Consider the following 15,049-nt stretch of genomic DNA (forward strand, 5'->3'; position numbering starts at 1 on the left):
CACAGCAATCAGAGAAGAAAAGGAAATAAGAGGAATCCAAATTGGAAAAGAAGAAGTAAAGCTGTCACTGTTTGCAGATGACATGATGCTATACATAGAGAATCCTAAAGATGCTACCGAAAAACTACTAGAGCTAATCAATGAATTTGGTAAAGTAGCAGGATACAAAATTAATGTACAGAAATCTCTGGCATTCCTGTACACTAATGATGAAAAATCTGAAAATGAAATCAAGAAAACACTCCCATTTACCATTGCAACAAAAAGAATACAATATCTAGGACTAAACCTACCTAAGGAGACAAAAGACCTGTACGCAGAAAATTATAAGACACTGATGAAAGAAATTAAAGATGATACAAATAGATGGAGAGATATACCATGCTCCTGGATTGGAAGAATCAATATTGTGAAAATGACTCTACTACCCAAAGCAATCTACAAATTCAGTGCAATCCCTATCAAACTACCACTGGCATTTTTCACAGAACTAGAACAAAAAATTTCAAAATTTGTTTGGAAAAACAAAAGACCCCGAATAGCCAAAGCAATCTTGAGAACAAAAAACGGAGCTGGAGGAATCAGGCTCCCTGACTTCAGACTATACTACAAAGCTACAGTAATCAAGACAGTGTGGTACTGGCATAAAAACAGAAAGATAGATCAGTGGATCAGGATAGAAAGCCCAGAGATAAACCCATGCACATATGGCCAACTTATCTTTGATAAAGGAGGCAGGAATGTACAGTGGAGAAAGGACAGCCTCTTCAATAAGTGGTGCTGGGAAAACTGGACAGGGACATGTAAAAGTTTGAGATTAGATCATTCCCTAACACCATACACAAAAATAAGCTCAAAATGGATTAAAGACTTAAATGTAAGGCCAGAAACTATCAAACTCTTAGAGGAAAACATAGGTAGAACACTCTATGACATAAATCACAGCAAGATCCTTTTGGACCCACCTCCTAGAGAAATGGAAATAAAAACAAAGATAAACACATGGGACCTAATGAAACTTCAAAGCTTTTGCACAGCAAAGGAAACCATAAAGAAGACCAAAAGACAACCCTCAGAATGGGAGAAAATATTTGCAAATGAAGCAACTGACAAAGGATTAATCTCCAAAATTTATAAACAGCTCATGCAGCTCAATAGCAAAAAAACAAACAACCCAATCCAAAAATGGGCAGAAGACTTAAATAGGCATTTCTCCAAAGAAGGTATACAGACTGCCAACAAACACATGAAAGAATGCTCAACATCATTAATCATTAGAGAAATGCAAATCAAAACTACAATGGGATATCATCTCACACCAGTCAGAATGGCCATCATCAAGAAATCTAGAAACAATAAATGCTGGAGAGGGTGTGGAGAAAAGGGAACACTCTTGCACTGCTGGTGGGAATGTGAATTGGTACAGCCACTATGGAGAACAGTATGGAGGTTCCTTAAAAAACTAAAAATAGAACTACCATACGACCCAGCAATCCCACTACTAGGCATATACCCTGAGAAAACCATAATTCCAAAAGAGACATGTACCAAAATGTTCATTGCAGCTCTATTCACAATAGCCCGGAGCTGGAAACAACCTAAGTGTCCATCATCAGATGAATGGATAAAGAAGATGTGGCACATATATACAATGGAATATTACTCAGCCATAAAAAGAAACGAAACTGAGCTATTTGTAATGAGGTGGATAGACCTAGAGTCTGTCATACAGAGTGAAGTAAGTCAGAAAGAGAAAGACAAATATCGTATGCTTACACATATATACGGAATTTAAAAAAAAAATGTCATGAAGAACCTAGGGGTAAAACGGGAATGGAAAAAAAAAAAGACATGCAGAATAAACAACTGAGCACAAAACAAGCCAATAAGTCATTAGAGTGGAATTATGTGAATTTTTTATCATTATTAATAATTTTAATAAATAAGGTCATTAATAATATTAACATAATGGTTACTGCTACTTCTTGGGTCCCTGTATATACTAGCTCATTGTCACGACAGCCTTGCAAAATGGACATTTTAATCCTCCTTTTACTTCTTATTTATTTTCTTAACATCTTTATTGGAGTATAATTGCTTTACAATGGTGTGCTGGTTTCTGCTGTATAACAAAGTGAGTCAGATATATGTATACATATATCCCCATATCCCCTCCCTCTTGCGTCTCCCTCTTGCGTCTCCCTCCCACCCTCCCTATCCCACCCTTCTAGGAGGACACAAAGCACCGAGCTGATCTCCTAGTGCTATGCAGCTGCTTCCCACTAGCTATCTGTTTTACATTTGGTAGTGTACATATGTCCATGCCACTCTCTCACTTTGTCCCAGCTTACCCTTCCCCATCCCGTGTTGTTAAGTCCATTCTCTACGTCTGTGTCTTTATTCCTGTCCTGCCCTTAGGTTCTTCAGAACGATTTTTTCTTTTTTTTTTTTTTAGATTCCACATATATGTGTTAGCATACGGTATTTGTTTTTCTCTTTCTGACTTACTTCACTCTGTATGACAGTCTTCAGGTCCATCCACGGCACTGCAAATAACCCAATTTCGTTTCTTTGTATGGCTGAGTAATATTCCATTGTATGTATGTGCAACATCTTCTTTATCCATTCATCTGTCGATGGACACTTGGGCTACTTCCATGTCCTGGCTATTGTAAATAGTGCTGCAATGAACATTGTGGTACATGACTCTTTTTGAATTATGGTTTTCTCAGGGTATATGCCCAGTAGTGGGATTGCTGGGTTGTATGGTAGTTCTATTTTCAGTTTTTTAAGGAACCTCCATACTGTTCTCCATAATGGCTGTATCAATTTACATTCCTACCAACAGTGCAAGAGGGTTCCCCTTTCTCCACACCCTCTCCAGCATTAATTGTTTGTAGATTTTCTGATGATGGCCATTCTGACCACTGTGAGGTGACACCTCATTGTAGTTTTGATTTGCATTTCTCTAATAATTAGTGATGTTGAGCAAACTTTCATGTGTTTGTTGGCCATCTGTATATCTTCTTTGGAGAAATGTCCATTTAGGTCTTCTGCCCATTTTTGGATTGGGTTGTTTGCTTTTTGATATTGAGCTGCATGAGCTGCTTGTATATTTTTGAGATTAATCCTTTGTCAGTTGATTCATTTGCAAATATTTTCTCCCATTCTGAGGGTTGTCTTTTTGTCTTGTTTATGGTTTCCTTTGCTGTGCAAAAGCTTTTAAGTTTCATTAGGTCTCATTTATTTATTTCTATTTTTATTTCCATTTCTCTAGGAGGTGGGTCAAAAAGGATCTTGCTGTGATTTATGTCATAGAGAGTTCTGCCTGTGTTTTCCTCTAAGAGTTTTATAGTGTCTGGCTTTACACTTAGGTCTTTAATCCATTTTCAGTTTATTTTTCTGTATGTTGTTGGGGAGTGTTCTAATTTCATTCTTTTACATGTAGCTGTCCAGTTTTCCCAGCACCACTTATTGAAGAGGCTGTCTTCTCTCCAGTGTATATTTTGGGGTGTCTGTGAACTTACTATGATTTTAGGCAGCCTCTCTGCTAATGGGTGGGGTTGTGTTCCTGTGTTGCTAGTTGTTTTGCATAGGGTGTCCAGCACTGTAGCCTGATGGTTGTTGAGTGAAGCTGGGTCTTCATGTTGAGATGGCGATCTCTGGGAGAGCTTTCACCGTTTGATACTACATGGGGCTGGAAGCTCTCTGCTGGACCAGTGTCCTGAACTCGTCTCTCCCACTTCAGAAGCTTAGGCCTGATACCTGGCCAGAGCCCCACGACCCTGTCAGCCACTCGGTTCAGAAGAAAAGGGAGAAAAAAGAAAGAAAGAAAGAAAGAAAAAATAATTATTAAAAATAAAAAAGTAATTTAAAAAAAGAAGAGAACAACCAAACCAAAAAACAAATCCACCAATTATATCAAGCACTAAAAACTATACCAAAAAAAACAAAAAAACAAAAAACTCTGACAGAACCCCAGGACAAATGGTAAAAGCAAAGCTATACAGACAAAATCACACAAAGAAGCATACACATACACACTCACAAAAAGAGAAAAAGGAAAAAAATATATATATTAAAAAAAATGAAGAGAGCAACCAAATCAATAAACAAATCTACCAATGATTATAAGCTCTAAATACTAAACTAAAACAAAAATAAAACCAGAAACAAATTAGATGCAGAAAGCAAACCCCAAGTCTGCAGTTGCTCCCAAGGTCCACCTCCTCAATTTTGGGGTGATTCGTTGTCTATTCAGGTATTTTAGAGGTGCAGGGTACATCATGTTGATTGTGGAGATTTAATCCACTGCTCCTGAGGCTGCTGGGAGAGATTTCCCTTTCTCTTCTTTGTTCGCACAGCTCCTGGGGTTCAGCTTTGAATTTGGCCCCGCCTCTGCGTGTAGGTCGCCTGAGGGTGTCTGTTCTTTGCTCATACAGGACGGGGTTAAAGTAGCAGCTGAGTAGGGGACTCTGGCTCACTCAGGCCAGGTGGAGGGAGGGGTACGGATGCGGGGCGAGCCTGCAGCAGCAGAGGCCAGAGTGACATTGCACCATCCCGAGACTCACTGTGCGTTCTCCTGGGGAAGTTGTCCCTGGATCACAGTACCCTGGCAGTGGCGGGCTGCACAGTCTCTGGGAGGGGAGGTGTAGACAGTGACCTGTGCTCGCACACAGGCTTTTTGGTGACTGCAGCAGCAGCCTTAGCGTCTCATGCCTGTCTCTGGGGTCCACGCTGGTAGCTGTGGCTTGTGCCCATCTCTGGAGCTCGTTTAGGTAGTGCTCTGAATCCCCTCTCCTCATGGACCTGGAAACAATGGTCTCTTGCCTCTTAGGCGGTTCCGGACTTTCTCCTGGACTCCCTCCTGGATAGCTATGGTGCACTAACCCCCTTCAGGCTGTGTTCACGTAGCCAACCCCAGTCCTCTCCCTGGCGTCTGACCTCTGAAGCCTGAGCCTCAGCTCCCAGCCCCCACCCGTCCTGGCCAGTGAGCAGACAAGCCTCTCGGGCTGGTGAGTGCTGGTTGGCACCAATCCTCTGTGCGGGAATCTCTCCACTTGGCCCTCCGCACCCCTGTTGCTGCGCTCTCCGTGGCTCCGAAGCTTCCCCCCTGCCACCCCCCCGTCTCCGCCAGTGAAGGGGCTTCCTAGTGTGTGGAAACTTCCTCCTTCACAGCTCCCTCCCCAAGGTGCGGGTCTCGTCCCTATTCTTTTTTTTTTTTTTTTTTGAAGTACGCGGGCCTCTCACTGCTGTGGCCTCTCCCGCTGCAGAGTACAGGCTCCGGATGCACAGGCTCAGCGGCCATGGCTCATGGGCCCAGCCGCTCCACGGCATGTGGGATCTTCCCGGACCGGGGCACGAACCTGTGTCCCCTGCATCGGCAGGCGGACTCTCAACCACTGTGCCACCAGGGAAGCCCTTGTCCCTATTCTTTTGTCTCTGTTTTTCCTTTTCTCTTTTTGCCCTACCCAGGTATGCAGGGAGTTTCATGCCTTTTGGGAAGTCTGAGGTCTTCTGTCAGCATTCAGTAGGTGTTCTGTAGGAGTTGTTCCACATGTAGATGTATTTTTGATGTATTTGTGGGAGGAAAGGTGATCTCCACGTCTTACTCCTCTGTCATCTTGAAGGTCCCCAGTCCTCCTTTTGAATTGAGAAACTGAAACTTGGAGATATTAAGTCACTTCCTATGGACATCTAGTTAGTAGTGCAGGGTCTTTTCCAAATTGTGGGTTCTTTCCACTACACCATGGTATCCTTCAAAAAATTGAGTCAAGTAAAGACTACTTTTAACATTCAAGTTTTGATGGCAGTAAGAAATCCAAATGGTTGTTTCTTCAACTTTTTTTTTCTGTTCTTTTATTAAAATTAATTAATTAATTAATTAATTTTTGGCTGTGTTGTGTCTTCATTGCTGCATGCGGGCTTGTCTCTAGTTGCGGTGAGCAGGGGCTACTCTTCGTTGTGGTGTGCGGGCTTCCCATTGTGGTGGCTTCTCTTGTTGCAGAGCACGGGCTCTGGACATGCAGGCTCCAGTAGTTGTGGCTCGCGGGCTCTAGATCACAGCCTCAGTGTGGCACACAGGCTTAGTTCCTCCATGGCATGTGGGATCTTCCCAGACCAGGGCTCGAACCTGTGTCCCCTGCATTGGCAGGTGGATTCTTAACCACTGCACCACCAGGGAAGCCCCAAATGGTTGTTTCTTAAACTCTCAATCAAGTGTTTCTTCATTCAGTCAGGTTCTGTTTGCTAATTTGCAGGTAGGTCATATTCTTTTGTGAGCTTCAACAGAAAGGCAGGCACATATGCAATGACACACACACAGACATGAATGCATAGACATGCCTATGTGGCTTTCAGAAGACTGGGAAGGCAAAACATTTGAGATGCATTTTACACTGACTAGCAAACACAGAGAGGCTGGTGCCTGAGTAGAAGGATTCTCATCTAGATCTTCACTTAGAATAGATCATCACTGGCAGTACCAGCTTTGGATCCCAAGTCTACCTCCTATTATGTAACATTTCACAACATTTTTCTCCTCTGTGGCTTTATTTCCCTCCTCATTTAAAGTCTCTTATAACTGAAAAGTCCATGATTCTTGTATGTAAACTATAATGGGTGTTTTCCCTTTCCTTTTTGATCATTGTCTTATTATTTATTAAATGCTTTTGAGTAAATATTTGCTTCCTTCTAAGTAGGACAGATACTCAGATGGCACTCACCCATCCCTCCAAACATGGGCCCCAGTATTTCAGGTAGAATCTTCCCCCCTTAGGCCACTGGAATGGGAGAGGAACTCTTTGGATAACATCCTGCAGAAGTGCAGCAGTGGGCCAAGGTGGGAGATGAGATACTGGACGGGTTTATAGGAGCCAGAGTACATTCTGCCTTCAATAATCCCCTTTGAAATGAAAAAATGGTTCTCTCAAGTTTTTATATTTCCAGCTTTCATCTGTTCCTCACCCACAGGTGCTTCATTCCTTGGCACGAGCAAATACCTTCAGGGAAAAGGCACCAGATGTCTCTTTTAATTTTCTTTTTCTTTTTTTTTAGCTAAGGAGGTCTCTGTTCAAATAAAATTGTGCACAAAAGCCCAGTAAGTAAAACCTCCCCCAAAAGAGGGGAACTCTTTTGGTGGAAGCCAGTCCCCTCTTGCCCCTCCCTATCCTCCCATCCCCACTGTACCCAGCCTCTCTCTTCCACTGGAGACCAATATCAAAACTGCTGGCTGGTCTGTTCTGTTGACTTCTTGTGTGAGAAAACAGACACCCGTCAAAGTCAGTTGCCCAACGTTGCAGAACTCGTGACTGGCAAAGTGGGGACCCTGCCCAGTATCTTATTTCCTGCATCTCATTGCACCCTTAGTCCCGCTGGGGTCAACCATGTTTGAACATGTGTGGTAATAGCCAGAGGGGATCTCTGTCACTGTGACCCCAAACATCTACAGCTCAGCCTTCAACTGTACAGTTGACCTTACCTAAACACAGAAAGTTATTGCAAAGTTATGTGTTGTCACACTGCATTTTATACTCAATAACTGTGCTTTAAAAATATCACGTTGAATTCTTTTGCAATAGTTTTTGGGTTTCAGAGATGAGAACATTTTTTTCCCCCTTAAAGGAAGACGGGCCTGTGAAGTTTCATGATTTTTTCATTACTTTAATTACTTACTATTTACTTATCTCTGAATCTATTAAATTTTTTCTATCTCAGTGTAGTTTTTTTTAAATTTTTTAATTTTAATTTTTATTTTTTCAGTGTAGTTTTTTGTTTGTTTTTAAGTGTGGTGCTTTTGTTATACTTGATGAACCAATATTGATACGTTATTATTAACTAAAGTCCATTGTTTACATTAGGGTTCATTCTTTGTGTTGTACTTTCTATGGATTTTAACTAACGTCTAGTGCTATATAGTCCCCTTTACTGTACCATACTGAATAGTTTTACTGTCCTAAAAATCCCCCGTGTTCCAACAATTCATCCCTTTGAACCTATGATGAACACTGACCTCTTCACTGTCTCAATATTTTGCCTTTTCCAGAATGTCATATAGTTGGAATCACACAGCACTGTGACTTTGAGGGGGCTTCTTTTTCTTAGTAATATGCACTTAAGCCCCCTCCACATCTTTCTGTGGCTCGCTAGCTCATTTCTTTTCATAGCCAAATAACATTCCACAGTATGGATGTACCACAGCTGGTTTATCCATTCGCCTATTGAAGGGCATCTTGGTTACTTCCAAGTTTTAGCAATCACTTTCATGATTGTTTTCAAAGCTGGAATGAAATATGTGAGGGAAGGATGCTACCTGTAGAGGAACTGCTGTGCTCTTGTAATTTACATTGAGCTTCTAATAATGGATCATCAGTATGCACCCATGTGAAGACACATGGTTATATTGGATATAATAAATGTTGCAGACTTAGTATAGATCTACCTCATTTTAGGTCTCCTATCAGGTTGTCATGTTGAATGAGTAGTGAAGCTTTTCTAAGCATTTTATCTTGAGGTCACTCTGAATGTAGCGGCGTTCTCTCCACTCAGTGTGCTTTAAAACTGGATTTCATAGAGTTTCTGGTTGGAAGAGAGGTAGATTGTTACCTTCACTACATCTATTTAGAACCTAGTGTAGAAGTTTCTTCTCCACGTTCTTAATGCTCATATTGCTTTTGCCTGCGTAGCCCCAGGGATGGGGACCTCACTCCCTCACTAAATAGCCCTTTCCACTGCAAGATAGCTGTTTATCAGTATGTGTTTCTTTTGAGTGACCTCAGATTTTCTCCTTCATCCTGTCTACTTACCCCTTCTCGGATAACACAGTAAAGTGGTTGTTTTTGCTCATGATTGGTACTCTTAACACCTAGCACAGTGCTTGATTCTTAAAAATCTTACAATAAATATTTACCAAATAACCTCAAAACTGAACAAGTGAATGTGTGAACATTTGACCGACCTTCATATATTTCAAATGAGTATTTCCTTAAACTTCTCTTTTTCAGATAAAACACAACTAATTTTTAATCCCCTATTTCATATAACATATTTTTAGGGCTATCATATATTAGTTTTATTTTTCTGGATATATTATTTTATTTTATTTATTTATTTATTTTTTTGAGGTACGCGGGCCTCTCACTGTTGTGGCCTCTCCCGTTGCAGAGCACAGGCTCCAGACGTGCAGGCTCAGCGGCCATGGCCCACGGGCCCAGCCGCTCTGCAGCATGCAGGATCCTCCCTGACTGGGGCACGAACCCGCATCCTCTGCATCGGCAGGCGGACTCTCAACCACTGCACCACCAGGGAAGCCCATTTTTCTGGATATATTCTTTTTTTAATCAATGTTCTTCTTAGAAATTCATGTCCAGAATGGTCCCTAAGAAATCTGGGACCATTATATTTTGTGATCTGGGCTTTATGCTTCTGACTGTGTTAGCTCTGGGGCAGCCCCATCATACTGCCTTTGAAAACAACGATGTCTCTTTTTGATCAACTGCTGCAAGCTCATAGTAAATAGGAAGGCTCTCAAAAAGTCTACGCAAAGAGAATAATCCAAACTTAAGATTGTATCCTATGAAATTGCATAATTGGCGGTTGATTTTTTTCTTAAGAAATTCATATTATACTTTTTTACTGTTATCCTAAAATGAATAATTTAAAAATAGAATGTGTAAAGCTTCTAAAACAGTTAGCCATAGAGAGCAATACATGATATGGAAAACCGAGAAGATGAAAAGAAGTAAGAAAACAAAAGCCCAAACAAGTAAAAAGACACCAAACCAAACCCAAAATAATTCACACATGTTGATGTAGTATGGAACAAAATATGTGGATTCATCGATGAAGATGTCATTTACAAGACATTCACTCTGTGCCAGGCAGTGTTCTGTGCTTTACATGTATGAACTGGTTTAATTCATATGACAATATGTTTTTAATGATAATTTTTTTGTCCGTGTGGTAAAAACCACATAATATAAAATTGACTGTTTTAACCATTTTTAAGTGTACAGTCAGTAGTGTTAAGTATATTCACATTGTTTCAAAGCAGATCTGTAGAACTATTTCATCTTGCATATGTACAATTCTGTCCCCATTAAATGCTAATTCCCCATCCTGGTTCCCTCCCATCCCTGGTAACCACCGTTATACTATACATTTGACTACTTTAGGTACCTCATATAAGTGGAATCATACAGTATTTGTCCTTCTGTGACTGGCTTATTTCACCAAGCCTAATGTCCCCAAGGTTCATCCATGTTGTAGCATGTAACAGAATTTCCTTCTTTTTTAAGGCTGAATAGTGTTTCATTATATGTATATACCACATTTTCTTTATGTGTGCATCTGTTGATGGACACTTGGGTTGCTTCCACCTCTTGGCCAGTAAAGAGAAGGCTGCTATAAGCATGAGTGTGCAAATATCTTTTCAAGACTCTGCTTTCAATTGTTTTGAGTAAATACCCAGAGGTGGAATTACTGGATCGTATGGTTATTTTATGTTTAATTTTTTGAGGAACCTCCATCCTATTTTCCATAGCAGTTGCACCATTTTACAGTCCCACCAACAGTGTGCAAGGGTTCCAATTTCTCCATATCCTGGTCAACACATGTTCTTTTCTTTTTCATATTAGTCATCCTAATGGGTATGTAGTGGTATCTCATTGTGGTTTTGATTTGCATTTTTCTAATGATTAGTGATACTGAGCATCTTTTCCTGCGCATGATGGCCATTTGTGCATAGGGAGTCACTTTTACTCTACCCATTTTAGGGATAAGAAAATGGAGGCAGCAAAGGTTAGTCAGCTTGCTCAAAGTCATATAGATAGTAAATTATGGAATCAGAATTTGAATCTGGACAGAGTCTTACTTTCATCCACTGGGTTATATCCCTCCCTATGAGGGGAGAATCCTGCTCTTTCAAGTAATTTTTTCTAACACTTGTCCTTATATTGGGCTCATGGCTGGATTTTGAGCAAGAGAAGTAGGAGAGAGTTCTTCTTTCCTCCCTCCCTCCCTCCCTTCCTTCCTTTCAACAGATACCTATTTGTACCCACCTGGGTCAGCTGCTATATGAGGGGAGACTCCTTGCAGAATGGAAAGGTTGCCAGGACAGAATCTTTCCTATTATCAAGGAGGTGACACACATTGGAGAGATTAGTTGGGTGTCTGTGTAATTTTTCTTCCAAACTCGAAGTGAAAGAAGACACAATGAATAATTATATTGACAATGGGCCAAACTAGAACTGTCTTGGACGAACTAGAATGTGTGATTCCCTTAGAGATAAGACATATGAAAAGCTGTAATATGAGATGGATAATAAATGCTAAAAAATAAAAGGGAGGGTTTAAAGCGTTCTAAAACTCAAGAGATGACTTTCTGTAGGGGTGATGCTGGTGGAGGGATGATTCAAGCAGAAGCCATTTAAGCTTGCTTCCTCAGCCAAGCACACCCTCTAGAACTGTCTACGGGATTTCGTTTGCAGGCCTGGGTCTGAAGTGCTTCCTGACTTGAATCGGTGGCAGGAGACAGGTAATGCCAGGAGGGCTGAGTTGGGATAAGGGCTGTGGCTGCCGGAACAGGGGTATGGGGGCTTTATACCTCTATGTACACATAGATCTCTTCCAAAACAGGGGACGAGAAAGGCATGGGAATCAGGTGTGCATACGCAGTCACACAGAGTTGTTGTAGAATTACTGAGGATTGCATGGATTTTGTCCAAAGGAAAGGAAAGTAGTAAGAGGAAGGTCAAAATTGGGACGACGCCATCCCTTAAAAAGGATGAGAAGGCTATAAAAGTCTTCCCAGGCTGTTAGCTATTTCGCCTCTGCTGAAAGTGACATATATAGCAGCAACAGAATGTTAGGTTACCACTAAAAGCAACATTTCCCCCAGTGTGCTTTAAGGAGATGAGGCATGTGGGCGTTCAGTGGTTCTGATTCTGCCTGATGCCATTTGTTTTTGAAACCAAATTTTCTGTGACTCATAAGAACTCTCATCCTCTCTCTTAACTGCATGAATATGTGAAACCCTGTACTTGGCCTCTGAAATTTTCAACCAAAGACAGCCTTCATGGGAAACAAAGTGTAGGGGAGGGAGCGTTTGGAAGGTGCTGAATCTTTTTCCTTGAGGGCAGGAGGCATTCAGAGTTGAGAGGGGGGGTGCCCTGGAAACGGCAAGTGTTTGTCACCCACCTGAAATGTCGCGAATGTACCAGTGGATGCTTCCTGGTCTCTGCTAAAGCTGAATGCAGCCCAGGTCATAAGGGCTTTTCTTTGTATTCAGTTATTCCAGGTGTTTGAAATTCTACAAAATGGATGGGGTGAGGCATTAGGAAAGTGACTCTTTATCTTCATCTTTTTGTTTAAAATTTTCTTCTTATTTTCTTTCTTTTTCCCTCCCTTCCTCCCTCCCTCCCTTCTCTCCATCCCCTTTTCTTGCTTTCTTTTGCTTTTTTTCTTTCTTTCTTTAATTGCTTCTCAATTTAGCTGTACTGATTCCTTGGAGTACATGGTGAATAACAACTTTTGTATTGCATATCCCTATAAGGGTCCAGATTCCTTGTATGCTGCCAAGTGAGCTTACCAAAGAAGAAAGTACTCACTTGGTCACAGCGATTTCTTAAAGCTACCCCTTTCTGCATTGTGATCCTAGGAAATCTTGAAGATTTGCAACTTTGTGCCGGAAAACATTTGCAAGGTGATTTTCAACTTAAGCAGAGATGGCTTGTGTTCTGTCAGTCCTCATCCTTCCCTTCTCCCTCAGTCACAGAACTCCTGAATGTTAGCTGAGAAGGTCGGTGCCTGGAACAAAGACTACATTTCCCAGCTTCCTTTGCAGCTGAGTGCAGCCATGTGACTATGTTCTGGCCAATAGAATGTGAACAGAAGGGCTGCAGGCAACTTCTAGGAAGTTGACCTTCCAGGTAGAGTCTTTCAAGCGAAACGTATGCCCTTCTCCTTTCCTTTCCCCATTCCACTTGCTGGATTGCTGATGTGATGACTGGAGTTGGAGCAGCCATCTTGTTACAAGAAGTAAGCTGTGTGTTCAGGTAGTAGAACGTCAAAACAGAAGGCGTTGGGTCTCTGATAATCATAGCAGTCTTTATCTAACTATTTTGATATGATTTAAGCCACCATTAAACAAAATTATATTCTGGTGAAATATAACAAAATTCACCATTGTAGCCATTTGTAAGTGTGCAGTTCAGTGGTATGAAGTATATTCACAATATTGTGTAACCATCACCACTGTCCATTTCTAGAACTTACTCATCATCACAAATGGAAACTCTGTACCCTGTCTTACTCAGCTCAGGCTTCTATAAGAAAATTGTAGTATGGATGGCTTAAATAACATATATTTCTTACAGTTCTGGGGTCTGGGAAGTCCAAGATCAGGGTGCCAGCATGGTCGTGTTCTGGTGAGAGCCCTCTTCCTGCTTGCAGACAACTGCCTTCTTGCTGTGTCCTCACATGGCAGAAACAGAGAGAAGCAAACTTTCTCTTGTCTCTTCTTATATTTTAAGGGCACTTATAATCCAATCATGGAGGCTCCCCTCAGGATCTAATTACCTCCAAAAGGCTCCATCTCCAAGTATCATCATATTGGCAGTTAGGGCTTTAACATGTGAGTTTTAGGGGAACACAAACATTAAGTCCATAATGCGCCCCATTCCTCTAGCCCCCTAGCCCTTAGTAACTTCTATTCTGCTTACTGTCTTTATGAATTTGACTACTGTAGGGACCTTATATAGGTGGAATCATATAGTATTTGTCTTTTGGTGTCTGGCCTATTTCACTCAGCATAATATCTACAAGGTTCATCCATATTGTACCATGTTTCAGAATTTCATTCCCTTTTAAGGCTGAATAATATGGAATTCTGTTTATCTGTTCATCTGTTGATGTACATTTGGGTCATTTCTGTCTGTTGGCTGCTGTGAGTAGTGCTGCTGTGAACATTGGCATGCAAGTATCTGATTCTCTGCTCTCAATTCTTTTGTATATATATGCAGAAGTGAAATTAATGGGTCACGTGGTACTTTTATGCTTAACTTTTTGAGGAACCGCCATTCACTCTTCCACAGTGGCTGCACCATTTTGTATTCCCATCAGTAATGCCCAGAGGTTCCAATTTCTCCACATTCTCGCCAACACTAGTTACTGTCTGTTATTTTGATAGTAGCCATCCTAATGGCTGTGAAGTGGTATCTCATTGTGGTTTGGATTTGCATTTCATAAATGATTGATGGTGTTGAACACCTCTTCGTGCTTATTGGCCATCTGCCTATCTTCCTTGGAGAACTGTCTGTTCAAGCCCTTTGCCCATTTTTAAATTAGGTTGCTTGTTTTGAAAAGCTACCATTTTTAAAAGTCAACGTTATTTCTTAAATCACAGAGCCATAGATGAAACTAATAGAATATTGAATTCAGATGTCCAGCTTATTCTCAATTTTCCTGAGACTCTGTGACAATGAAAGTTTCAAAATGTGCCCAGTGTCTTGTTTGTCCATATTCACTTGAGGGGCTCATGTAGGAAGGATGTAGAGAACGTAATAATGAACAGAAAAGATATGTTTGACATGTTTAAATGTGTCTGGTGCAAAATAGATTCTTTATACTAGCAAATATAACTATAGAAGAAAATGAGGGTTGTAGGGTAAGTATCAACTGACAATAAATACAATGATAAAAAGAAGTCAATGTTATCTCTGTTGCTTACAACTAAAATGAATTGTCTGTTGCTTTGACTGTGATGAGAAACTCCTGGTGGAGGATGTCCTAGGGTCCTGGTGTACCAGTCCTGGAAGTCAGTTATAATTGCCTCTGGTCTATGGCAGAGAGAGTGGCTGATTGGTCTCAGGTTCCCTGCTTAGAGCCTGAGCAGGGATGGAGGGGCTTAGGTTTCCTACCTCCTATTCCAAGGGTTTACCTGTCACTGTCTCCCACTGGAGAGGTCTCTAAGCAGGCATCTCTGAGCTTTATATATTCCTGTCCAAGGGCTGCAGGATGCTGTGAATTGTGAACTCAGCGTGGGAAACTTTGC

At 41.2% G+C, this 15,049-nt stretch overlaps 1 protein-coding gene across 6 annotated transcripts in view; it reads left to right on the plus strand.

The window, feature by feature from the left end:
* Window positions 1-15,049, plus strand: part of ERG (ETS transcription factor ERG) — a 281,996-nt gene that overhangs the window by 23,182 nt on the left and 243,765 nt on the right. Inside the window, exon 1 of one of the 6 annotated variants that reach the window (XM_081234463.1) lies at window positions 11,478-11,533. The exons of the other annotated variants lie outside the window; for them this stretch is intronic. The gene's annotated coding sequence lies outside the window, so the exon portion shown is untranslated. Of the gene's footprint in view, window positions 1-11,477; window positions 11,534-15,049 lie in introns of those variants that run through there. 6 annotated transcript variants of the gene reach the window in all.

Source organism: Mesoplodon bidens (assembly GCF_964165515.1).
Source record: "Mesoplodon bidens genome assembly, chromosome: 5".
NCBI lineage: Eukaryota > Metazoa > Chordata > Mammalia > Artiodactyla > Ziphiidae > Mesoplodon > Mesoplodon bidens.